We start from the raw sequence: 22,648 nt of genomic DNA on the forward strand, positions 1-22,648 counted from the left end.
AGCTGGTAGGGGAGCAGGTACTTGAGTTGAGACCCACTTGATTCCAAAGGTATTATGGTCTTGACACTATGTTCTACATATGTATGGAAAGCTACAAAGACTGGAAGAAGAGACACAAACATTAACAAAGGTTTTCTTTGGATAATAGAATTATGGGAATGCTTTCCTTTTTTTACTGTTTCTCTGTGAGATTCAAATTTTTCATAATTTGCATAAATACATAAAGCAGAATGATTTTTAAAAGTCGACAAATGGTAATTCCAGTACCATTTCCCGATACTGGAGTTAAGGGTAAAATAGTCTGATCAAATCTTCCTGGGAGCGCTGAGATATGATCTGACTCTTACATACATAAATATAAAGAAAACTTATCCTAGGAAGACAGGAAATAAAAAGCAAAGGCATTACCTAAACCAGTTGTTTCCTTTCTCTGTCCTCTACCCCAGCCCATAGCCCATCTACACTGCCTAGATCTCTACCCTTGTTCCTTTTAAATTTCTTTTCTGAGAAACTCAAGAGAAAGAAAGGAAGGTGTACAGTGCAGTGATGTAGATGAATTCACATCTAGATCCTTCACTAGATGAATTCACATCTAGATCCTGCCAAATGGTGGCCTTTCAATGAACTGTTTTGTTTTTCCAACATTGCATTTTCTCACCCTCCATATACATAATTCCTTAACATGGTGCATTTCTACTTTTCAGTAAACAACAGACAATAATTGCCTGCTCTGTGATCATAAATGCATCCCTTCAGAGATGTCTTAGAAAGACCTCCAAGGTACACATTTCAGAATGATGCTTCTTAAAATCAGACAGGGAACATGGAGCCTCAGATTCAGACCCCGGACCCCAACCACACCCTGTCAGACTCTGCAAGAAAAGTTCCCTCCACTCTCTTGAGGGAGGTGAGGAAATATGGCTTTCCCCTAGCATCTCTAAGGAGACATAAGGCCGCCTTTGTTGAAATGAGCTTTCAAGGATCAAGGTGTTCTCTCTTGAGGAAAGCTGCCTTGCTTCTCTCTCCCAGGGACCCGCCTGGATGCTCAGGGCTGTGGATTCTTGTGGTGTTCACACCTTGTTCAGGTGTGAATAGCCTCTGAGAGGTACATGATGGTTCTTTCTCAAAGTCAACAATTAAATTAACAAATCACTGACTTTAACAGTGGTCAAAATACATTGAATCTAAACAGCAAATTTTTGGTACATCCAAATGGACTACTGAAGAAATGTTTCCTTGGAAACATGACTCCTTTCTATTGTTTTTGTCATTTTCTTTTTATTTTTCTTCTCTCTTTTTAATCCAGAGCACCACCGACTAAATTCCCTGCATTTTCACACTGTTCTGCTGGTTTATCATATTACTTTGGAGGAGGGTAAATAATTGATTAGATCCATTACTTCTAATTCCTATCTTTCAATTGGATACGGTCTGATAAGATTACACATAAACACTGGACAGACTGCATTTTGTACCCAGATTCCCAAGTAATCTAACCATAGCATTCTTTGAAAGAATTCAAATGATCAATTTGAGGTTACAGTGAAAATGATTTAGGGAACAAGAGATGAACTTTATTATAACGAGGTCCTTGAGGGCATACGAGTAAACATTTGAGTATTTTGAATGTTTTTTGCAAAATAACATCTACTTTCAGCAGCTGAGCCATGTGCACCTTCTTTTCAGACTTTCAAAATCAGAGATTTTTTATTCTCACTCCTTTCTATTACGGAAGCAGCTGTTAATAGGTTGAAAGGGTGACTATTGCGTTAAGTGAAGAGCATCCAGAAAAATATGTGTTCCTATGGGCAGCAGTGACACAGGAGTGTTAACCAGATTCACAAAGTCAGCTCAAAGTCCTATCAACCTGATGAGCTATGATCCAAAATACACTGGGGTGGGCAGAGTTTGGAGCTGCCAGTCTGGACTGCATACCAGCTTCTTGAAGTTCAATGTCTCCTCTTCTTGTGGCTACTGGCTGGTGGCTTTTGAGCATGAGGTTGGTTTCAGTGGAAAACTTGAGTAATTACTTGACTCAAAGCAGTGGAGGATCAAGGACTCCATTCTGACTTGGGTGTAGAAATTTGGTATAAATGCAAACAGAGGTTGCTCTCCAAAATGCAAACAAAGAAAAAAGAACCCTGTAAATAACCTGAATGTCCAAAAAATAGGAGGGTAATTAATAAATGATGATGTCACTGTTTGATGAAATAACATGTTCATTCAAAATAATGCTTTCTAATCCCTGGTGACTATGAAAATATTAAGGCATAAGATTAAGTGAAAGAGACAGGATTCAAAACAATATATAATGATGATCAAAATTTTAGAAAAAGAAAACGTGTGTGTGTGTGTGTGTGTGTGTGTGTGTGTGTGTAAAAACTAGAAGGAGATATATCAAAATTTGAGAAGATATGAGCTTTGGGATCATAGGAATTTTTCTTCTTCTTTATGTCTTTTCCAAATTTTCTATGATGAGAGTGTATTACCTTTTTTTTAGGTCTTTTTTTTAACTTGAAGTACAGTTAATTTACAATGTTATGTTAGCTTTAAGTGTACAGCAAAGTGATTCAGTTATATATATATACATATTCTCTTTCACATTTTTTTCCATTATAGGTTATTACAAGATATTTAGTATAGCTCCCTGTGCTATACAGTAGGTCCTTATTGTGTGTATTACTTTTTATAGTGAGAAAAGAACATCCTAAATATCTTTAGAAAAAATCAGCGTGGAATAGATCTTTCTCTCCTGGCTTGTCCCACTGCTAGTCTTTTCCCCAGAGATTCCTCAGGCAATCCCCATCCCACTGTATCCTTCACGATGCCAGCAAGTTTTTCCTTCCAAAACACTAATCCTATTTTATCATTATCTTCTTTAAAACTTTCAGGGGTATCCCATTTCCCCAAAAACAAAAGAGTCCAGACTCCTTTGCCTAATATATAAAGTGTTCCCAACCTCCAGTCAACCGATGATGTTTACAGCCAACCACCCCTCTCCAGTTCTGTTCCCCACTCCATCACTGGCCCCAACACACATCAGACACACATAAACCACTGTGGATGGCTCTTGTGAACTTTCACCCCAGGGTTCCTTCCTCACTGGATTTCCTCTGCCCAAATATTCTGCCCCAATTTGCTACCTGTCAGACTCTTACTGATCTTTCAGTAATTACATTATTTAACCATTCCGCACCTCAGTGTGTAAAATAGGTATAATAATAATATGGAATTTTGAGGGGACTAAATGTGCTGATACACATTTGAAATAGTCCCTGGCACATAGCAATTGCTTCATAAATGTTAGCTATTGGAATCTGAAATGTCCTGCTGTGACCCTTACTTCTTCCCAAGTCACCCTCCCTATGTGCCCACTATGTATGATCCACAACTCAGTTTTAGCCTTCCCTGGGCTGCATATATATTAGAGTGATTATTTTTGTGCCTGTCTTCTCTGCAAAACTGGGACCACATCCGGGTTAGGAACTAAATTATATTGGTCTTCATGGCCCCTGCTCTTGGCCCATCATTCATACTCAGGAATGTTTATCAAATTGAAGAGATCAATATCAAGCAGCAGCATTTTATTGTATCCTGATTCAAGAAACCAAATAAAATTAGACATTTTTAAATCATGGATTGGGATTAGATGACATTAAATAATTGTGTTAATTTTATTAAGTGTGATAATGGTATCATGATTCTGGGTACCATGATTCTGGCTTTAAAAAGTCCTTATCTGTTCTCTGAAGTATTTAGGGGTGAAAAGTCTATGATATCTAGAATTTGTTTATAAATATTTCAGCAAACAAAAGTCAAAAATAAAGCAAGGGGCTGGAGGGAGATGGGACAAAATTGGCACAATGTTGATCATTGTGGTGGGTGGAGGCGCATAGCTGGGAGCTCGTTATACTGCTCTCTCTGCTTTTCTGAATGCTTGAAATTTGCCGTAGTAAAAATTCACCAACGATGCTAGCAAATGAACCAAAGGATTCCCATAACAACAGTGAATGAAATCTCAAAATGCTGGTAATTTCACAGAAGAAAATCTATGTAAAAATTCGTTCAATAAGCACATGAGTACCTGCCCCGTGTGCGTGGAAGGTCCTTTTCTTGTCAATGATGAGTTAGAATAGCCCACCTAACTTGGAATTGGCACCCCAAGTCATCAAAAGCTTGCTTCTGCTGAAAATGAAAACCAAAGACCCCACCTTTCAGGATAACTCAAAAAACGATAAATAATTAACGACAATGAGTCCTCTGCTAATATAAATGAAAATGGTCTGCTTGATTTACACGCAAGTGGTCTTTTTTTTCCAAATCTATCAATAGTGGAAAATCAATAATGGTGGTGAAGGAAGAGTGATTTCCAAAGCTTTTTTTTAATGTTAAAAGAAAATTAAAGCTCAGTGTTAATGGTTATCTATACCCCACCCTCCCAGGCCTGAGCCAAGTCTTAGGAATCAGAATCTCCAAGTAGCTGCTGATTCACTCTTTGACATCAGGCATGCCCCTGTGTCCTTGTTTCCCTAGAAGTGGAGTGAAAAGTGTCCAGCGGCAGGAATATCCACAGTCATCTAGATCTAAGCAGATGGGGGTCCCTCCAGTGCCAAGGGGAGTCCAGGGAAAATATCCCACAATCTCCATCTCAGATTCCAAAGTTTTATGCTCCCTCAATTCTCTCAGCCTATTTTCTTTGTCTCAGGGTAATAGACAATAGTCAAGAGCCGTCCACCAACAGGGCCCTTTTGTGTGGATTCACCAGTTTGTGTCCCTTTATATAAACAAAAAGGGTCAGGTCAGGATACATTCTGGCTGTTGGCCATTAAATACTGAAACTGGAATTATTAAGCATGGTGTGATCAGTGATAAGCAACGCCTTTATTGCAGGATTAGTAAAGTAGCTGTTACCATCTCACTTGTGTTAAGTATTGCAAAGTGCTAGGCACCCCATAACACCAATAAAAACCAGCGTCCTCCTCTAAAGCACTCTTTACTTGAAAGACACTTCAGAATCACCCATGATGAAAGGGCTGAAAGTGATTTCACTGTGCAGAAGAAATAATATTGAATTCTAATTTAAGAGAAAAAATATATAGTTATATACACAAATATAGAAACTTTATTATTATTAATTAAACTCTCAAATTCACTACTGGAAATAATGACAATTGTTTTTATAGACTCAGTTACTGAGCACAGTACAAGAAGGTCAATCCAGAGAATAAAATGAAGTTTCTGTTCGGAACCACATCATATGAAACTGATTTGAGTTTTAGCAAATACGGAGAGTATGTTTGCAACTGATCACTTGAAAATCTTTGAGGTACCGCAAAGGAATAGGCCATCAGTCATGTCTCATAGCTGCTTAACAATGAAGTCCAGGTTATCTTCCAATTTGAAAGGTATATTTCAGCTGGTCTGTCTTAAAATCAAAGCTATATGGCACTCACAACAATCCACCATGAGGGGCCCAACCAAGTTGTTACTGCCAAGAGAGGTAGGTAAATCCTCCAGAGCAGTTGAGATGCCATACAGGGAGGGAGAGGCCACGGGGCCAAAGTGGCTGCCATTTGTGTCAATGTGGAGTGGAGAGAGAAAAATGAATGGTGGGGTCCTATGTGAGATCCTCTTCACCCAATCAATCTAAAATTAGGAAAGCTCACGTGAGCTGCCTGTCCAATGGGCGATTCTAGGTGATCTGTGAGTTGCAGCACAGGGCAAGGATGAAGTGAGGCTAGAAAGGTACCAAGCATGCGAATTTTAAGGAAGCACTTGTTCTCTGAGCCGGAGGGACTGCCTCCTTAAATTTTGTGACCCAGTGCCTCTCTTGCCTCACCCTGGTCCTGACCTGGTGCTGCAGGTCATATGACTTAACAATGTCGATGATTCTCTCAAATGCTTCCTGGAAGACCAGCTCATAGCACCTAAGCATAATTATCCTTATGAGCACTTATCCCAGTGCTCCATGGGATGGGCACGCTGCCAGGACTTAGGAGGACAAGCTTTGCCTCAGACGTGAGAGGCATGACAGAGCCTCCCACTAAAGACCCAGACCCATACTCCCGAAATAGGACTTTAGGGTCGGAGACTGTTGGAAGAGCCCTGACTCCCCTTGCCCTCTCCAGATGGGGTCCACGGGAGAGCCTGAGATGGGCAGTGTCTCACTCCTACTAAGGGAGGACATTTACACAAAGCCCCAGTCCCACCTGATGGGTCATAAAGTTCATCATTGGCTCCCAGCCTGCATCCAGCATCCCCGGCAGTAAACTGAAACACTTCTCCACCCTTACAAGTCCCTTAGGGTCCCCATTTGAGGTCATCCTAGTTCTCAACCTTGGGTTGCACATTGGAACTACCTAGACCACATCACCAACAATTAAATCAGATTCTCAGGGAGATGAGCCCAGGCAACAGTAATTTTGAAGCTCCCCAGGTAATTCTAGAGTGCAGTCAAAATTGAGAACCACTGGTCAGTTGGATTAAGATTATTCCAATCATGACAGGTCCCTAATGGGCCAGCTCCCTTCCTAGAACATCCAGCGGTTTCACTGAGGCCTTGAGGGCCTTGAATTTATTATTAGACTTAATTGGATCAGATTACTCACCACCCCCACGTGAACACAACCAAGCAGGCGTACACACACACACACACACACATGAACACACTGCTTCTGGTGATGAATAGACAAAGCAAACACATTGTTGTGGCTAAGAAAATGGACCTATATTATGATAGGACCTATATTATTATAGGTCAGACTGGGATCCTAAGTCACCCTCTCTTTGCTCCTCCAGATCTAGGGTGATCAACCTGCCCAGTTTGCCTGGGACTGGCCCAACTTTAGCACTTTCGTTTCTCCCAGGAAACCCACAGACCCAGGCAAACCACAGGGGTTGGTCATCCTGTGATCCACTCTCTACCTATTTCTGCTCTCTGCCCAAGAAGCTGAGCTGAATGGAAAACAGCAAGAGTGCCCTTCTCTCTGGCTTCCAGTTGGGTTTGGCCAAGGGAGACACTTACATGAAATTAAAGACTAGGAAAACAGTGGGTTTATGGTGTTTGGTCCCCTGAATCATCACTCTTCTCAACACCTCAGCTACTATCAGGCAGCCTCTCCGTCAGCAGCCTTCACCAGAACCTGGTAAACACTTCCTCCTCTCACTGTTTAGGCTTAGAGGCAGCAATAGTTCCCTGCGTTTCCCAGCTCCAAAGTACTGCATTATCTCTTGTTTGTTTCTCCAGTCCTGCCTCCTGACTATGTAAACACTGTCATTATTAAATTGTCCTCACATTACCTGGTTTGAGGGTACCATCTGTTTCCTGCCAGTACAGTGATGGATCCACCCTGTATTCAGGAGGGGCAGGCCACTCTGCTTTGGAACCTCACTGGAGCATATGGGCTGGAAGAGGGATAGTTCCCAAAGGCAAAAGAGATGCCATTTCCAGGGCAAAGGTAAAGAGATGCTAAACAACAGAGAGCAAAGGGCAAAGTGTGAAACCTAGGCCGTTGCTACTCAGATAGTCATCGATGTACTGGTGCTGGTACATGGGCTAAGGTTGCCCATGCCGTAGTCAATGAGGAGATAAGAAAAAGCAAGATGAAGCATTTAGAAACTCTTACAGCAATTTCACATTGCTGCAAAAATTTAAGTGTTTTCCAAAATAATCAGTCCAGTCAGGTGTATTAGAAATTAAAATCTTTAAAAACTGTTCCTTCACAACAGACAGTTTGAGAAGCCCTGATGGAAACCAAGATGTTATACATGATGTTATGGGTAAATTTCAAGAACCTCTTCTGTTGAAAAATTGACTTAGAAGTACATGTTCTTAGATAATACAAATAAAAATCAGTCGTACTGTGGGCTTACTATGTGCCAGCTGCTGTCTTCAGTTCTTTCCATGGGTTTTCTCATTTAATCCTTGCAATCGGCCTATGGAATAGGTATTATTATCCCCATCTTGAGAAAGAGGAAACTGAATCACAGAGAATAAGGAAGTGGTCAAGGCCACAGGTGTGCACAGCAGCACCAAGATTCATGTCAGGATTCAAAGCTGGGTTTGAAAGCATATAACCCCAGACTCTCCATAATGCTACTCTTTACCAAGTTTTTAATATTTATTTTTCACAATATCAACATAGTCAGAATAAATATGACATTTATATGTTTCTTTCTATTTTCCACCCTCTCTGGTTCTAATTTTGACCTGTATTAGAAGGGATATTTGAATCTCTCTTTTACTTTTAACTGAATCCCCTGCTGTATTTCTTCAAACCCTTCTAAAGCAGCTAGTAATATAACTTGAAACACTCTGGCACCATCTATATAGAGGAAAATATATCTTATTCTGATAAAAATTACTCAGAGCTTAATGGTATATTACTCAGACTGTCCATTTGGCTTCCCATATATTATGCAGGAATTTCATCTGTAGTGTCAGAACTAAGTGTCTCTTTATGCCACCTCTAGTTACGTAATATAAATTGGACACTTACCAGTGATCTGTAAACATCTATTGCATTCAGGTATATGATGGCAAATAAGTGCAAAGTTGCTTCAGAAATAAAGACGAGACCTGGACATCAACCAGTGCTTCAGGTTCTGTTGATACATGTGTTCAGGTCACTTCTATCTGTACCTACTGAAAGAGTAGCATGTGAGGGGGAAGGTTCTCTGCCACTGTTTCAGAGGAGACATAGACAGAGACACACAAAAGAACAAACTGTGACTTTTCAAACCAAGGTATAAACAACACCACTTCAATACCAGTCCAGCGATTTTCTGATATGTAACTCAGATAATACCACCAATATTCATCACCTGCCTACATACTCACAGTTTACAGTTTACTCACAGTTTACAGTGAGTTAGGCATTTTCATCACCCCTCTTTAACAAAGAGGTTGAAGTTCATTAAGTGACTTGCCCAAAGTCTCACAATGTGTAACAGCAGCTGTCCTCCAAACTTTTATTAACTTGTGCTTCCCATACACAGAGAAATATTCTGGCTTTATTATTCCATAGTCTATTTTATTTGCCAGCTATCACTGGTAACTTGGTTACAATATGGAAACTTGGGGCGGGTCCGCTCTCACCACTTTAATGTTATTAATCTCTTGGGCTCTCCTTGCACATTTGTAGAACCATGGTGGGAGAGATGTGGATGAGCAGTGGTTAAGCCCAGCCTCTGGAGTCACGGCCTGGGTTGAATCATAGCTTTAAAAGTCCCAGCCACAAAAACTTGAGCATGTTCCTTAGCTTCTCTGTCTCCCAGTAGCCTTGTCTGTGAAATGAAAATGAGAAAATATATCCCACCATAAAGTTTGCAGTAAGGATTAATTATTACACATAAAATTCTTAGAACAGTGCCTGGCACATAATAAGTGCTAGATAAACGTTAGCTAGTCTAAAGCATCCTTAAGATTTCTTCCATCAGGAAATTTCTGTACTTTTCTGAAGTTAAAGTAACAAGTTAGCACCTTAGAAAGACAATTATAAAATTTTTGGTCTATCATATTAGCTTTAGGGTGAAAGCATGGAATAGGCAAGTTGGGTGACCATATCCTATATTGAAGAAATCAGTACTGTTTGACAGCGGAAGTGGCACTATTAATAATTTCAATGGAACAATAGGTGTGATCTTGAACTGTACAAGACAAACCAGCATGTGTTTTTGTTCTCTGTATGGAGCATTCCAGGACTCCCACCTGCTCTGTAAATATCTCACTTCCATATGTGCTAAGATTGTCCTCTTTCCTCATACTAAGTTTGAATTTCCCAGCACATAAGATTTCCAATATCATAGTCATCCCCTAAATTAGAAACAAAACCCAGATATTTTTTCAAAACTTACATACTTTCTGCCTTATTAATCCCACTCCTTTTCTAAATAAAAGATTCTACTACGTTTAAAAATAACTACATAAATCTTGACATAAGCCTCATGTCTTACACAAAAATGAATTCAGAATGGATCACAGACTAAAATGTACAACATGATACTACAAAACTTTTTGAGAAAACATAGGAGAAAAACTTCCAGACCTAGGACTAGGTGAAGAGTTCTTAGACTTGAAACCAAAAGTGTGATCCATAAAAGGATAAATAATAAATAAGATGTCATCAACATTAAAAACTTTTGATCTGTGAAAGACCTACTAAGAGAATAAAGAACAAATTACAGACTGGGAGATATATTTACAAATCACCTACCCAACAAAAAATTTTATCAAGAATATATAAAGAACTCTAAAAACATACATTATTCATCTACAGATGATTGAATAAACAAAATGTATTAGTACATACTACATTAAATTAAGTTAAAAATATACAATGGAATATTATTCTACCTTAAAAAGGAAGGAAATTCCGACATATCCAACAATATGAATGAAGTTTGAGGACATCATGCTAAGTGAATTAAGCCAGTCACAAAAAAGATAAATATTGTATTATTTCACTTACATAAGTCACCTAGAGTGGTCAAAATCATAAAAACAGAAAATAGAATTATGGTTGCCAGGGACTGGAAGGAGGAATATGAAGTGGTTTAACGGTATAGAATTTCAGTTTTGAAAGAAAGGACTTCTGGAGGCTGGTTGTACAAAAATGTGAATGTACATAACACTATTGAGCTGTACACATAAAAATAGTTAAGATGGTAAATTTTATGTTATGTGTATGCTCCCACATAGAAAACACTACATTAAAAATAAACAATCCAATTTTAAAATGGACAAAAGACATGAACAGTCATTTTGCTAAAGAGGATACACAGATGACAAAAAAGCACATGAGGAGAGTGGCCAAGATGGTGGAGTAGGAAGACTCTGAACTCATCTCCTCTTATTGGCACAGCAAAATTACAACTATTTACAGAGCAACTATTGATGAGAAGGACCTGAGAACTAGCAGAAAACGATCTTCTACAACTAAAGGTATAAAGAAGGAACCAAACTTGAAGTCTCAGTAAATTTAAGAAGATTGAAATCGTATCAAGCATCTTTTCCAACCACGAATAGAAATCAACTATGAGGAAAAAAACTACAAAAAAAAAAAAGGTGAGACTAAACAATATGCTATTAAACAACCATTGGATCAATGAAGAAATTGAAGACAAAATCAAAAAATACCTGGAGACAAATGAAAATGAAAGCACAATGATCCAAAATCTGTGGGACACAGCAAAAGCAGTTCCAAGCGGGAAGTTTATAGCGATACAAGCTTATCTCAGGAAAAAAGACAAATCTCAAATAAACAACTTAACCTTACACCTAAAGGAACTAGAAAATGAAGAACAAACAAACTTAAAGTTAGTGAAAGAAAAGAGATCAGAAAGATCAGAGCAGAAATAAACAAAATAGAGACTAAAAAAAAAAAAAAGAAAAGATTGATGAAACTAAGAGCTGGTTCTTTGAAAAGATAAACAAAATTGATAAAACTTTATCCAGACTCATCAAGAAAAAATGAGAGCCCAAATAATTAAAATCAGAAATGAAAAAGAAGTTAAAACCAACACTACAGAAATACAAAGGATCATAAAACATTACTACAAACAATTATACACCAGTAAAATGGACAACCTAGAAGGAATGGACAAATTCCTAGAAATATACAATCTCCCAAGACTAAATGAGGAAGAAATAGAAAATATTAACATACCAAATACCAATAATGAAATTGAATTAGTAATTTAAAAAAATTCCCAATAAACAAAAGTCCAGGACCAGGTGGCTTCACAGGTGAATTCTACCAAACTTTTAAAGAAGAGTTAACACCAATTCTTCTCAAAATATCCCAAAAAATTCCACAGGAATGAATACTTCTGAACTCATTCTACCAGGACAGCATCACCTTGATATCAAAACCAGACAAAGTCACCAGAAAAAAGAAAAAAGAAAATTACAGGCAAATATCATTGATGAACATAAATGCAAAAATCCTCAGCAAAACATTAGCAAACTGAATTCAACAATATATTAAAAGGATCATACACCATGATCAACTGGGATTTATTCCAGGGATTCAAGGATGGTTCAATATCTGCAAATCAGTCAATGTGATACACCACATTAACAAACTGAAGAATAAAAATTATATGATTTCTCAAAAGATACAGAAAAAGCTTTTGACAAACCTCAATATCCATTTATGATAGACTCTCAACAAAGTGGGTATAGAATGAACATATCTCAACATAATAAAGGGCATATATGACAAGCCTAGGGCCAACATTACATTCAATGGTGAAAAGCTAAAAGCATTTCCTCAAAAATCAGGAAAGAGGACAGGGATGACCACTCTAACCTCTTTTATTCAATGTAGTACTGGAAGTCCTAGCCATAGCAATCAGATAAGAACATAAAATAAAAGAAACCCAATATGAAAAGAAGAAATAAAACTGTCACTCTTCACAGAGAACATGATACTATATATATAAAACTCTAAAGACACCACCCAAAATCTTCTAGAACACATCAATGAAGTCAGTAAATTAGTAGGATATAAAATTAAAATACAGAAATTTGTTGTGTTTTTATAACTAAAAATGAACTATCAGGAAGAAAAATTAAGAAAACAACTCCATTTACAATCACTTCAAAAAGAATAAAATTTCTAGGAATAACTCTAACTGAGGAGGTAAAACGCCTGTACTGGCAAAACTATAAGACACTGACAAAAGAAATTGAAGAAAACACAAACAAATGGGAAGATATACTGTGCTTATGGATTGGAAGAATTAATACTGCTAAAGTGGCCATGCTACCCAAGGCAATTTACAGATTCAGTGTAATCTCTATCAAAATACCAATGGCATTTTTCACAAAACTAGAACAAATAATTCTAAAATTTGTATAGAACAGCAAAAGACTCCAAATAGCCAAAACAATCTTGAGAAAGAGGAACAAAGCTGGTGGTATCATGCTCCCTGATTTCAAACTATATTACCAAGTTACAGTAATCAAAACAGTATGGTACTGACACATAGATCAGTGGAACAGGATAGAGAGCCCAGAAATGAACCACACTTATATGGGTAATTAGTCTATGACAAATAGGCAAGAAAATGCAATAAGAAAAAGACAGCCTCTTCAATAAATGGTGTTGGGAAAACTGGACAGCTACATGCAAAAGAATCAAGCTGGACTACTTTCTCATACCATATACAAAAATAAACTCAAAATGGAATAAAGATTTAAATGTAAGACCTGAAACTATAAAACTTCTTGAAGAAAACATAGACAGTACACTCTTTGACATTTGTCTTAGCAATATTTTTTTCAGATACGTCTCCTCAGGCAAGGGAAACAAAACACAAATAAATAAATGGGACTATATCAAATTTAAAAGCTTTTGCATAGCAAGGAAGCTACAAACAAAACAAAAAGGCCACCTATTGAATGGGAGAAGATATTTGCAAATGAAAAAATTCCAATAAGGGGTTAATATCCAAAATATACAAAAAACTCATACAACTCAACATCAAAAAAAAATTTAAAAAACAACCCAGTTAAAAAATGGGGAGGGGACCTGAATAGACATTTTTCTGAAGAAGACATACAGATGGCCAACCAACACATGAAAAGATACTCAACATCACTAATCATCAGGGAAATGCAAATCAAAACCACAATAAGATATCACCTCACACCTGTCAGAATGGCAATGATCAAAAAGACAAAAAATAACAAGTGTTGGGGAGGATGAGGAGAAAAGGGAACCGTCGTGCACTGTTGGCGGGAATGTAAATTGGTGCAGCCGCTATGGAGAACAGTATGGAGGTTCCTCAAAAAGTTAAAAATAGAACTATCATATGATCCACCAATCCTATTTCTGGGTATTTATCTAAAGAAAACAGAAACACTATCTTGAAAAGATATATGCACCCCAGTGTTCATTGCAGCATTATTTACAATAGGCAAGGTATGGAAACAACCTATGTGCCCATCAATAGATGAATGGATAAAGGAGATGGGAGATATATAGATAGATAGATAGATATCTATATATATCTCTCTCTATATATATATATCAGCTATAAAAAAAGAATGAAGTATTGCCACTTGTGACAAAATGGGTAGATAGACATAGAGGGTATTATGCTAAGTGAAATAAGTCAGAGAAAGCCAAATACTGTATGACTTCACTTATATGTGGAATCTAAAAAACAAAATAAGTGAACAAACATAACAAAACAGAAACTGACTCATAGATACAGAGAACAAACAGGTGGTTGCCAGAGGGGAGGGGAGTGGGGAGATGAGAGAAATAGGAGAGGGAAGTTGAGAGATACAAACTTCCAGTTACAAAATAAATGAGTCATGGATATAAAATGTATCAGGTGGGGAATATTGTCAATAATTATGTAAATATCTTTGCATGGTGACAGGTGATAACTAGACTTACCATGGTGATCATTTTGAAATATACAGGAATACTGAATACATTGTGTGCCAGGAGCTAACATAGTATTGTGGGTCAATTATACTTCAAAAACAAACCAACCACAAACAAACTCATAGAAAAGAGATCAGATTTGTGGTTATCAGAGGCAGGGGGAAGGGGGAAGAGGGAATGGGATGAAGGTGGTCAAAATGTACAAATTTCCAATTATAAGATAAATAATTTCGAGGGATGTAATGCACAACATGATAAATATAATTAATATTGCTGTATGTTATATATGCAAGTTAAGAGTAAAGCCTAAGAGCCCTCATCACAAGGAGAAAATTGTTTTTTTCTATCTGTTTAATTTTGTATCTATCTCAGATGATGGAGGTTCAGTAAACTTATTGTGGTAATTGTTTATTGCTGTCTGTAAGTCAAATCATTATACTGTACACCTTAAATTTATACAGTGCTGTATGTCAATTATATCACAATAAAACTGGGGGAAAAAAAGCACATGAAAAGATATTCAACATTGCTAGCCATTAAGAAAATGTAAATTAAAACCACAGAGAGCTGTAACTCTAGTGAGTAAAGACAAAGTAGGTGGCTACTCTTATAACGTGATTTATTGGGGCAACCATATTGCATTGAGGAAACGATACCTTATGAAGATGGAAGGGGCTCTATTAATAAATTCAACAGAACAACAGGCTTAATCTGAGATTATCACAGACAAGCATATTAGAATGAATAAAACTTAAAACTGTGCTGATAACAAATACCAAGTGCTGAGGAGGATGTGGAGAAAGTGGATCTCTCACACGTTGCTAGTGGGAATGTAAAATGGTACAGCCCCTCTGGAAAATAGTCTGGCAGTTTCTTTTAAAACAAAAGATAGATTTATCACATAGCCCAGCAATTGTACTTTGGGCTTTTGTCCTAGAGAAAGAAAAACTTATCTTAACGAAGAGAATTGTTAAATAGGGTGCCACCAATACAATGGAATATTAATTGGTTATTAAACCAGACAATTACGATGGTTGTGTAGAAATAGATTTTAAATAATTCTGAAATAAAGCTAAGTTTAAAAATGCAGAAATAGAAACACCATACTAGAATGAAGACTTACAGGGAATAAGCAGAAAGAAAACAGCTAGTGTGTCAGGATGGTGGGATGAATTAGGGTGCTCATATCCATTCTTTTTTTTTTTCAGAAGATTCTGTGCTGTTATTTTTATATCCTATGTTTTTAAAATCATTAACAGAATACAACCATCCAAAGAGAGACTTCCTGAGAGGGAGGGGCTTGTCTGAAGGGCCTCCTGATACTCTGGTCTCTCCCTTTGAGAGCATTCATCAGAATGATCTTTATCAGATTAGCTGGGGTTGGTGCCAACAGCCTGCAGATTAGGGCACAGAAGAGAAGGGTATCAAGGAAGGCAGAAGAAAGCCAGAAACAACACAACTGCCTGAGCTGCATGATGAATTGAGTAGATACAGAAAGGGACTTTAAGGAAAGGGGGTAAAACGATGAATAGAAAGAGAAAGGTAGGGTTTCAACCAGGCGGGGTGGAGTTCATCAGAGTGTTATCAGTCAGAGCCCTGAAGGGCAGCATCTGAAGACACTGAGCACAGGTAGGAGACTCAAAGGATGAAGCTCCAGGAAGAGGACAAGGAGAAGGGAGGGAGGGAACAAGTGGGACAGGATGGGTGTAACACTTTCTATTTTCAGCATTACAGTATAATCATAGCAAATCTTACATTCAAGTTTCTAATAACATAAATAATTAGAAGAGATAATAATATCCTTTGTTAACACAATTCATTATTCTTTTAGTTATTTTGATTTCCGTGCACAGGCTATAAGCCTGCAGGGGACCTTTTAAAAACCAAGCTATTAATTACTCCTTCCACATGAGGGAAGGCATGAAAGCACAAATTCAGAAACAGAGCATCATTTTGATGAGATGATCTGTCCAAACACACCACGGGTCACTATTTCAACTATGCCCCCATTAACGCCCCGGGTTTACTTGCCGAGTGTGGAATGGCTTTGCATTTAGATGATCTAAGGAAGAATTGGGTCTCTGTTGCTCCTTGTGAAGTTACTTCATCTCTCTGAACTTCAGTTTCTTCATGTGAAAGTTGTGAGGATGAAAGGAGACAGAAATACACACACACACACTAAAGCACCTGGTGTCTGGTATATATTAGGTACTCAATACACATCAATCCCTTTACTCCTTTCCTTTCCTCTGTCTCCACCCTGCCCAGTCCATCCCTAATTGCAGCAGACCCTGCCCACTCCTCCCTGAACTCACCACGCACGTGGCCTCCAATTGCAAGCACTTGTGACTCTGAGGGGTTTTGTGTGTTTGCTTGGGGGGCTTGGTTTGTTTGTTTGTTTTTGATACGCTCTCTGCAGGTATGGGGCAGGTCAGAGGTGTCAGGGGTTGCCACTCTGAAAACAACCCTCAGTCAATATAGATAAGAGTTGGAGGATAAATACTTGAGTCTCCTTACCTCCCAAAAAGAGCAAGTCCGAGATGTACTCCAGATTGTCTCCCAGATGTCCCCATCAGGGATGGGCCCCACTTGTCACAGCAGTAATTTGATCACAGCATCCTGTGTTGGTTTCTTCCCTTCTCTGTCTCAAGTTCTCATTCCCCTTTCGGTTCCTCCTGGTATCATCTCCCAAATAAATTATTTGTACTCAAATCCTTGCCTGAGTCAGCTTTTGGTGGAACTCAACCCAAGATACTAAGACAATCAAGCAACTATTTTGGGCCCTCTTGTACCTGAATGGATAAGACACACTCAAGATCTCACTTGATACTGGTCTGAGTAGTGTTCATTCACTGGCGCCAGTGTCCCAACACTAAACCATTCTGCAGCCCCTTACAGCATCATTGTTTCCAACTACTCTTCCAAAACTACTTTCTCAAAAGTTTCCAACAATCTCTTAATGGCAGAAATCACAGCCCTGCAATCCTTGTCAACCTCTGCAGAGCTCAATGCTAATGTCAACCTTTACTTGTAACCCTCTTCTTCTTTGTGGTGGAATTGATTCCCTGGTTTTTCAATCTCTGTCATTTCCTTTTGGAACCCTCTCTGGATCCCCTTCGAATGCCTGTGCCCTAAGTGTAGGCTTTCAGTGTATCCAGAATTTGCTTCTGATGTTATAACCTCCTTCTAGACAGTCTCATCCACTCTGATATCTCAAATATCTCCTTTCTACAAATGGCTCCCAAGCCTACATCTTTAACTCAATCTTCCATCCTCTCGGCTAAACTTCAGATGCAAAGTTCTGCTAAACATCTCCACATAGAAATTCTCCCATCACCTTAAACCTAATATGTTCTAAACTGAACTCTTTATCTCCCCTGATAAGCCTGCTCCTCGTCCTGTGATCTCTGCCTCTGTTAAATTACCTCCACCTCACAGGCTTGCTGTATTTTGAAGTCCTCCTTTTCACTCAGGCCTCCTGTCCAAGCAGTTTCTCTCAAATATGTCAGTTCCTTTCAGTTATCATTAGTTCAGAGTTTCACAATCTCTCATCAAGAATAATGTAGGTGCTTCCTAATGAAATGCAGCAACTCACCACTCACTACACATTCCTCTACGCAATCACATCACAAAAATCCCTTGAGGCAGGTATTATCATTATCCCCATTTTACAGGTAAAAACATTGAAGCCCAAAGGGGTTTAGAGGGCTATTCAATGTCACGCCAGCCAGTATGTACCCAGTGCAATCCAAACAGACTGAAAAATCAGCTAGAAAATCTTTGAAGAATTTCCATCATGTTAGATGACCCTTTGGGTAGATTGTAAAGGTCTTCATGCATTTTATGCACCCGGGGAGAGTTAACTTTCTCTTGCTGTAGTAAATGCAGTCCCAAAGAGGGTGGAATGTCATTTGGAGCATGGACTCTGGGCATGAAATCTAGATAGACTCTGGCCTAAGTTTAGATCCCAGCTTTGCCATTTACAATCTCCATAACCCTGGGCATATTAGTGATCTCTCTGAGCCTCCATTTCTCCATCTGACAAATGAGAATAGTAAAATTTACTTCAGAGGACTGTAATGAGGATTAAATGAAATATTGGAAGAGAAGTATCTGGAGTGTTCCTGGCATATTGCACGTGCTCTGTAAACGGTAATTATCATCATGATTATTCTGTAAAGCTACTCTAAACCAGACCAAAAAAGCAGAAATATAATGAGATGATGTAAGGACAGGAGAAATAAATTGCTTTTTTTAAAAATATGATTTTGGAACAAATGAAACATACAAGCAAAATCTCAAACCTGAACAACCACTTAGCAATCCCAAACTAAGAAATCACGTCCATAAAGGCAGAATCTACTAAAGCAACATTTTATTTGGCTGTGCATCTATTTATAAATCATTGCCATTGTCTCTGAAAATTAAGAAATACAGTCTTCCTGTGATTTGGATTCTACATGACTTTGCAATTTTCACAAAGTTTTCCCTTCCCTTCTAGTCACAAAAAGCCATTTCAGATCACTGAAAAACGGCAGTAGTAGACCACTAGGATTTGAGGTTGGTCTTAGCACTCACAGGTACCGGTGGGAAGACTCCATGGTACTGTCAGTAGAAGGGCCATGCTCACATGACAGTCCTGAGTTTATGGCTGCATCTTTTTTTTTTTTTTTTTTTTAATTTTTGGCCGCACCACGTGACTTGGGGGATCTTAATTCCCCAACAAGGGATCGAACATGGGCCGAGGTCAGTGGAAGCGCAGAGCCCTAAGACCGCCAGGGAATTCCCAGCGGCTGCATCTGTGATACCAGCCACGTTCAAGAGCCCATCAAAGAGAAGTCTACTTTCTGGGTAGTATGTTAGTAGGAGAAGGGCATTCAAACTGGAAAAATATTGACACGATAGCGTTCTCTATGTGGTTTAAGGAAGAAGTCAGCAGAGAGATTATGAAACGTAGATTCCATTCTGAAAGAAAAGTGAGGCTTGAACTACAGTGAGAGAAGTGCCAGTCCCAGGGGAGTGTGACAGAGGCCAGTCCTCTAGTTCACTGGGATGGAAGCGGGGACGGGGAGTAAATGTTACTGAAGATGACTAACTTGGACACTGTCTCATGGTGGAAGGGGTATTTGAGGTTATAAAAAGGTTTGGAAAACATAAATCCATTAAAGACATACAATGCCCACCACCTCAAAAAACATCTGAAGGAGTTCGACCTTAAATGGGATGTCTATGTTTTGGCAAGTCCAGGAGTAAAAAGAATGCTTCCATTGGGTCTGTTTTATTCTCTAATGCAAAACCTAGGCTTGCTTTCTTTGAAAGTTCAGTAAACTATCCCTACAAGTCCAAACATAGTCTCTGCCTTGGCGGGGAGGGGTGGGGAGAGACCTCTGCATAGTAAAATCTGGAGACAGGGGAAGCCAAGAGAAGATGGTGGCACCAACAAAGCACTTTCATCTTCAAAGCTCTTTATAAGTGTTAATTAATTAATCCTTCCCACACCCATATAAGGCAGTGAGAACAGATCAAAGAGACTCTGGGCAGAACTTGGCAGGATGAGCTCAGGGAGGCATATAACCCACTTATAAGGGCGTTGAATTAAAAATAAGGGCAATGAATTTTTCCCAGTAAGAGCTCTTCCCCCGTAAGTCCCCCTCCCTTTAAAAAATTCACCTTGAGAAGATATTCTAGATGAGAAAGATAATGTAGTAATAGGAAAGAAAACTTTATTGACCCCCCTGCCACTTTCTATAATTTCTATAATTAGAAGATAAATAAGCTTTAATCCAAATAATCCTCATTGCTCCTGAGTTCATTAATACCACATCCCTTAGTAAGGAAAAAGAATCTGTTACATCAGAAAATGCCAGAAGATCAAGGAGAAAACAAGATTCAGCAGGAAACCAGAATTCAGATTGTTGGGGACAAGCTTACATAAGATAATGAAACTGGTTAGTTCATCGCTCTCATGACTTTGCTTGTTTATTTGTTCACAACTATGTGACAATAGATCTGGAACCCAACAGAACATTCAAATATTTTTTAAGAACATTAAAAAAATTCTAAAATTTCAAAACTAGGTACTAAGTATGAAAAAAATTGCACAAAACATATTTACCAATGTCCTTTAAGAAATTGACTTTTACCACGTATATAAGTATATATATGATGAATTAAATATACATTATCAAAAATATAAATGTTAAAAAGTTCAGTAAAGAAGAGGTAGTAAATATGATCACTGGTCAATAACCTACACATGTATATACTCTCTCTGTATATATTTAGTATAAATGAATTGGAAGAGCACAGTCAATTCTCAATAAGACAAGTTTCCATTATGGTTTGAAAGAGTGTGAAAAAAATGAAATTAATTAATATTGGCCAAGAATAACCATCCTCCCCTTTGTGATAATATCTCCAACCAAATTAACTCTGGTCCTTTTCAGGAATGCTAATGAGAAGTTATAAGGCAAAGGGGATGGAAAAGGAAAGTATATTTTGAAACAACCTTCTTTGCCAAAGGCCCTAAAATAGGCAGCTTACAGACATCATAGGAAATTCACACAACTTTTCAGGGCAGGTCAAATATTTGGAGGTTTGCAGATATGTGGTCACTTCTCCAACTTCCCATAAGTCACTCTAAGAACCAGATGGGTCTGAAAATACGAGCTTTACAAATGGGACTTCCTGCTCTGAACTTCGACCTTGAGACTCATTCCCTTCTCCCCCACCTCCAACATGCCCAAGAGTCTTTTGCCCCATACTCCTACACTCCTCCTGTTTCTGGGAACAGCAGATTCCCTTTGGGAACCACTGTTCTCCATTCTTTCTCTAAAATGGTCTCTGGAGCAAGCCAACTCCTATATCCCTCCACATCCAGGGATGGGCACCGTTCCCAAATCTGACCAATCACTGTAGCTCATTCCCTTGGCCATAGTGACTGGTTGAGGAATAAGCATGTTTCTCAGGTCAGTCCAATAAACGTCAAACCTGGGGCTTGAGAATACAGCATTCTTTTCCACTAGTGTGTGCTGTGTTTGCCCTGAATGTGGAGATTAAGACACAAGCCAACACAATATACACGTTAATTTGAAAACAACTGCCATAAGTCTCTCTAAAACCATCTTTATAACTAATTTATGTTAGAAACATGTTCATATTTCAAAAGTGAATTTATTGAGAAACTGGGTAATGTGTGAAGTAAACATACATTATCAAATGACACAAAGGTTTAAACGTTCAGTAAGAAGAGATAGAAAATATGATCACTGGTTGATAATCTACCTCTATACTTAATACTTGAATAAAATGAAAAATGGCTGAAAATAGCTTCCTGCACTTTACTTGTGGCTAGGTAAAGCATTCCATGTCAACAAAAAAAAGTGATGAGGAGGATTTTTTTTTTCCCTAACAGAGGGCTCCATTAAGTACTTCAATTCTGTGGGCTTCAAACATATGATAAATGGGAGGACAGTAGGCAATTGGGGTTTGGCACTATGTTTCCAAGTGCTTATTGTTATATTTTTGGTTGAATAAAAATTTTAGTGATACTTGACCCCAAATCCTCTTTCTTTAGTTATTTTAACACACATGGATAACAAGCAAAATGTAATTAGTGTTTTCTTACATATTTCATCAAAAAAAGATGTTTCTAAGATACATTTATAATAACCATACAATCACAACCTATTCAATCTTGGACCAGGAGTGAATTTTTGCCAAAGACAAGCCAAAATGGAAGGTCAAAGATATGGCCAAAACCACAGATAAGCTTTTGAGTTAAAATAGGGTCAGTCAATGAGAAACGGCACACGCGAGCCGTTTAGGGTGCTGGAAAAGTTGTACATCTTGGTCTGGGTAGTGGTTACACAGCTTTATTTCTGTAAACATTCGTCAAGATTTAAGTACATTAATTGTATTTCATACATTTCAACTAAAGAACTAAAAATGAGGCCATTCTAGCTATCTCTATATAACAACGCTAACACAAATCCCTCCAAGAAAGGTAAAAATTCATAAAAGCATTGAACATTAAAAATAACAAATTTTTTCCAGAATCTGGGAAATATTTCTGGTGAAGACATGAGAGAATTGGAAACATGATCCATTGCCCACATACACTTTCCCCTTTGAATGCAATAGCACAGTCAGCTAGGCAGTAGATGGGAAGAAATTTAACACACACACACACACACACACACACACACACACACCATCTATCCTTAACTTGGTGATTGGATTTACAC

This window comes from Balaenoptera musculus, chromosome 7 (genome assembly GCF_009873245.2).
Source record: "Balaenoptera musculus isolate JJ_BM4_2016_0621 chromosome 7, mBalMus1.pri.v3, whole genome shotgun sequence".
Classification (NCBI taxonomy): Eukaryota; Metazoa; Chordata; class Mammalia; order Artiodactyla; family Balaenopteridae; genus Balaenoptera; species Balaenoptera musculus.